Below are 5,315 nucleotides of genomic sequence, written 5' to 3'. Positions count from 1 at the left end.
CGGGAAGCGCGAGATAGCAGAATTGAGGCCAATCATTATCTAAGGCCGCCCTCTTTCTTAAATACCCTAAAGCTAGCACGTGTTTTGAGATATAAATCACTCAATTTCGCTATGCCAATGAGCGGAAACCTATGCCACACTCTTCTCAAGCGCAAAAGAAGCGACGAGCGTTCGTGTCGGAGGGCCACGTGTTTTGTAACTCGTTGGAGTACACTCTTAACCTGGTTACCTGTATGGTAACTTTTAGAAGCATATTACCTGTACTTAGAAGTAACTGAAAAGATTGAAGAGTTAACACCGAATTTAGAGGTAAAAAATGATTTGTGGTGGTTACAGGCTCGTTCTTAGAAGTAACCCAGTGCGAGACACAAGGTTAGACAGTCGTAACTTCTATAATGTTACTTCGTCAGTGGAGGTGTTACTTCTACAGTGCGCTCTTTACGTCTCTCATATATCCTCGCCTGGCACGCGCGGTCAAGGCCAGACGCATTTGTGTTAGACGCTGCAGGCTTCAGCAACCCGCGGTTTCCGCTGTCTTACGCTGTTCCCGTGTCCATGGCTTTATGAAACAAAGATATCTGGGGCATACCAAGAGGAAGATCCAAGGAATACGACGAATGCAAGCAGTACATCGCCGATGCGTCCGCCCGTGAAGTCAAGTGCGTATATTGCAATCACGGTCCCGGTTGCCACAACAAATTAAGTGAAATTGGCAAGCGATTCACTAGATGCTTTCTTCAAATGATTTCGATTTTGTTCTGCGAGAAACTACGGGTTTGTTGCAGCACACACATTGCAACGACAACAATGGAAAATGTACGTGTAAAACGCAAAAAAAGTGTAAGATGAGGGGATTGTGAGCTGGATCACCTCTGTACTTCTGCAAACACATTTATATAGTTTCTGGATTCTTATATAGCATCTCCTAAAGGTGTTGTAGCGGCCGGTGGACAACGACGATGGCCACGCGCCTGGAGCACCTGCCTCAGTTCCACCGGCGCGGCCATGGAGATAGGCCACCGTCATCGCCTCTCCGTGGCATACCATCATCGCCGGTCGGGGCTCATGTAGAGGAACAACACCTCCTCTACATTTGGTGACCCGAACTATGAACACCATGTTTGGCGTAATTCGGTCCTTTTACCATCCCAAATTTGGCAACCTTCCCGCAAGTCCAGCACCGACGGCACGCTGCCGCGCAGCCTGGAAGCTCTCATTTCCTGTCCGACGCTACAATGGACCGCTATGGTAGCTCTGTGATACGGCAACCGATCGAACCTGATGCTCTCCACGTATCCTCAACCTCACCTGTCCAGACCCACTGGCACGACTTTCATCCGTCCTCAACATCCTCTTCTCGTTCCCGAATGGCTTCCTGGGCTCGGCAAGCAGACTGCTGCATACCGACTTACTGACTTCCTCCTACAAAGCACGACCAATCGGCACACACGCGCCTCACAGCTTCATCAACCATCACTTCTGCCCGATGTTCACCGCACCCCGGCGCTCCTTCACTGCCGGCCGCGACACTCGAGCCTCGCGCTCACCTGCCGGTCGCGGCAGCCGACGCCACGGCATGCTTCAGCCGGCGTCTCGGCATCTCTCAACGGCTCGCACAGCCTCACCCTCTCCTCCTCTGACTCTCAGAGCTTCGGCTCCCGTGCCGGTAGCGGCACCCCAGGACCTCCACTTCCCCAGCGCCTCACAATTTTCCTCCCTCTTCTCGGGCTACCGGATGTGATTACTCATCAGCTGTGATGCTTCGCCACTGCCTGCCGTGCCATCATCGTGTTCAACCGTGCATGCTAACCACGGTCGCCCTCGCTGCCCTCCTCCAGTGAAGTCGCGGACATCATCTGCTTTATCGCCGCTCCGCGTCTGAGGGGGGGAGTGATGTAGCGGCCGGTGGACAACGACGATGGCCACGCGCCTGGTGCACCTGCCTCAGTTCCACCGGCGCGGCCATGGAGATAGGCCACCGTCATCGCCTCTCCGTGGCATACCATCATCGCCGGTCGGGGCTCATGTAGAGGAACAACACCTCCTCTACAGTGTCTTCCTGGCCAATACAGTGAATGACCCCTCTATGAAATGTCACTATGAAATGTCTTCACTATACTGTTAGTGCCCGTGTACCATTCGTGAATATTTCCGTTCTGTGGAAATCGCCCAATGTTGGAGCAATGTGTGCTGTGTTCCAATACCATGTTTGCGCTCACTGTTTCTTTTCTTCTAGTCGTTAAAGAAATGGCCACTTGACATGCTTGCAGAATTTTCTCACATGGTGCAACCGGTACGGAAGAGGAAAAATGCCTGAGGACAAGCATAGAAAACTGTCCAGGGAACTCAGGGATGAAGTCGCCATGTTTTCGGAGTAAGCATTGGGCAATCTAGACTAAGCTTTTACTCAGTACAGCAGTGAACTTGTTTTACAAATGCAGTGAGAATCACCTCATAGAGGAGTGTTCAAAAGGAGAGGCAAAGTGGACATACAGACGTATGGGTGATGCTCTCGCCGAAAAATACGCTTCCTTGCAACGGGAGAACGCGCAACCCGCCCTGTGAGTACCCACGCTAAATTCATGCTGATTGCCTTGCTTAAAGCCGCAATTGGATATTTTCCCATGTAGATGGTCTGCACATATTTCATGCAACTCTATTGCCTTGAGAGCGTTTTCATGAAGAGATGATATAATGCTCGAAGAGTAAGGCGACAGAGAAAGAGGAACGCTGTTGCAGGAAGTCCACCTACACCTGCGCGTACCGAGGAGACTCTGTCAAACGAATCTGCTGCGGCAGAGCTGAAGGTATGTATTTACGGTAATTGCTAATTGTTGGTTTGGCTACCCTTCTACTGTGCTTCTTGAATACAGGCACTGTCATCCTCCACACAGAATCTTGATTATGACACAGAGAATGACTGTACTTCTGGAGTTAACCATCTCTGACCGAAGAGAGACTCATCTGGACCCCATCCTACACGTGGTAATTAATATTCATATAAGTGTAACTCATTTCATAGGTAAAGCCAGAGAGTTATATTTGTTATTGGAGTCATATAGCATGCACTGTATTATATTTCGCTGAAATAAAAGCATATCAGATTTGCATAATGTGAAATTGTGGTCCATACACAGCATCATGCTAAACGCAAAACGGCTGGAAGAATGGGACTTCTAAGATGGGAGGAGCATGAACAGACTGTAACCTATGAATAGAGAGCAGCACTGTAACCTCTATAGAGGTTTCCACGTTGAAAGTTACTCTGTGCCCATCTGTGATAGATGGGTAAAAAATTGCAATTCTCTTACCTTTACTAGAGGTTACTTCGCTCAGAGTGTAGCCGCTGATCTGACGGCCAGATAGACCGCTTTCAGGCCCAGATAAGTCTAAGGTTATGTCGTTTGCGCGCTCCAGCTCTAGTTTCGGCTCATTCGCATATCGAAATTTGGCGATTTATATCTCAAAGTACGCGTGCTTGTTTCGTGGTTTTCAAAAATGTGAGTGGATTCAAGTAGTTCGAATAACGATTGACTCGAATAGTGCTGTGTAGCAGTTTTCCGAAAACGTTTCATTGAGTGTAATTAGTCGTCCGGTACTTGCATGCGCTTTCCCGCATGGCGTCAGTGCCGCTCTCACAGCTTCTTCTTTCTAACCTGTGGATAAATAAGACATTCTGTGCAGCGTAAAGAGAGGAGGATGGCGAAAGGGAACACAGCTTTGCCGTCTCTGCAGGAGCGACTATGAAACCTGTTACCTGACTCATTCAATAGTTGCTGGTTTGATATTTGTCAAATGTTCGTTTGCTACTCTTTTTCCCCCCTCCGCGCTCACATGGACATGTTGCGAACGTCAAGCACACACCAGCTCACTTGCATAGTACTGTCACGTTCATCATCTAAACAAAATTACTGAGAGCACGAGTGACGTCAACGTGGTATACGAGTTGCAGAATTGAAATGGTGAGAGCGCCATCTACGGTAGATGCGTTCAGTACGTGCCTTGTAACCACGTCTCTTTCGACGTCTTGCGTATTTCGCAAACGCAACCTCGGCGACGAACGCTAAAGCTGCTATGAGCTGCCCGAATACGAAAATGTAAAAGTGTTGATGGAACGATATCTCCATTGTTACAAACTCTGGTGCTTTCTCCTCACGCGGCATGCCCTTACGTTCCGACAGTATGTTCATTCCAGTTTCCGTCACAGCCATCATGAACATGCGAAAGCTATCAATATACGGAAAATCCTTGGGTGTTGCAGCGGTGTAATACACTGTAGTGAGGTGTTCCCGACTTGGTGCAAGATTGTACAGCTTAGCTCTCTGTTCGTAAGGACCACCGCTCCATAGAACGTAGACATGCGTTCCACTTTGTGCCCATCTAAAACATTCTTCGCTATGGAGTGATCCTAAACATCCTTCTAGTTCTTTGCCGCATGTTTTTCTCAAGGTACAAGCCACTCTTATCGTCGGACATTCATTTAAATAACCCGCATTTGTTTGGCCGGGGTTAGCGCAAGGCCGTACGCGACCAGCTGCCGTGAGCCTTTCGAGATCTTTTATGGTTTCAATCGACCTGGAAGCTGACGGCACGTTGACACCTGATGTCAGTACTGACTGAAGGTACACATTTATGGCGAGCATCCCGATGATCCAGAACATGCAAAGGCACTTGACTGTCCAGCAGTTCGCTCCCGGTGGCATAGGGTAGCTTCTATTTAAGCTCGTGCTGACGAGAAAAAGCACAGCCTTGTCTGTTGCTGAACGTCGTAAAGATAACTTTCTTTGGGCAACGTGTAGTAGGATGATCGGGATAGCACTGATCAACAAAAAGAGAAGTAGTAAAGAAAGTGGAACAGAAGTGGACACCAGAGTCGGCGGAACCAGTTCACCGGACCGGCTGTAAAACGTCATAGCTTTCACCATGATAACAGCACCTAGGTCAACCCTCTCAAATGAGGAATGCCACATGAGAATGGGAACGAAGGAGAAATCGATTGTTTTCTCAATAGTTCTTTCCAAAAAACTCCATCTTGGTGGGTCTATGGTGAAGACGTAAGGCTCAACCGTAACGTTTAAGTGATTCAACAGTTCCAGGACGACATCGGGATTCCACAGCAGCTTGAAGTGAAGAACTAGTTCACCGTTTGGTGCTTGCACATTGTATCCGACTATGAAGGTTTTACTCCGTAAGGAAGTCCAGAGCCGTGTCTCCGTCCTCTTGAAAACCGTTTCGGGCGCGCAAGAAGTTCTCGTCGTGCAGTGACGATAATTTGAAACTGGAGCGACAAGTTTTCCATCTGCAATCCAGCTTAT

At 48.6% G+C, this 5,315-nt stretch overlaps 1 long non-coding RNA gene across 2 annotated transcripts; it reads left to right on the top strand.

The window, feature by feature from the left end:
- The first annotated feature begins 958 nt into the window (after positions 1-958).
- On the top strand, positions 959-3,046 carry LOC135389976 (uncharacterized). Of its 2 annotated transcripts, none has more exons than XR_010421644.1 (4): positions 959-2,374; positions 2,442-2,561; positions 2,631-2,807; positions 2,895-3,046. It is a non-coding gene; the product is annotated as an uncharacterized LOC135389976 (long non-coding RNA). The 2 variants fall into 2 exon arrangements; XR_010421643.1 differs by having other exon boundaries at positions 2,874-3,046.
- Positions 3,047-5,315: the final 2,269 nt, after the last annotated feature.

Source organism: Ornithodoros turicata, chromosome 3 (assembly GCF_037126465.1).
Source record: "Ornithodoros turicata isolate Travis chromosome 3, ASM3712646v1, whole genome shotgun sequence".
Classification (NCBI taxonomy): Eukaryota; Metazoa; Arthropoda; class Arachnida; order Ixodida; family Argasidae; genus Ornithodoros; species Ornithodoros turicata.
Note: the sequence above shows the minus strand (reverse complement) of the source record. Positions and strands in the feature narration are given on the sequence as shown.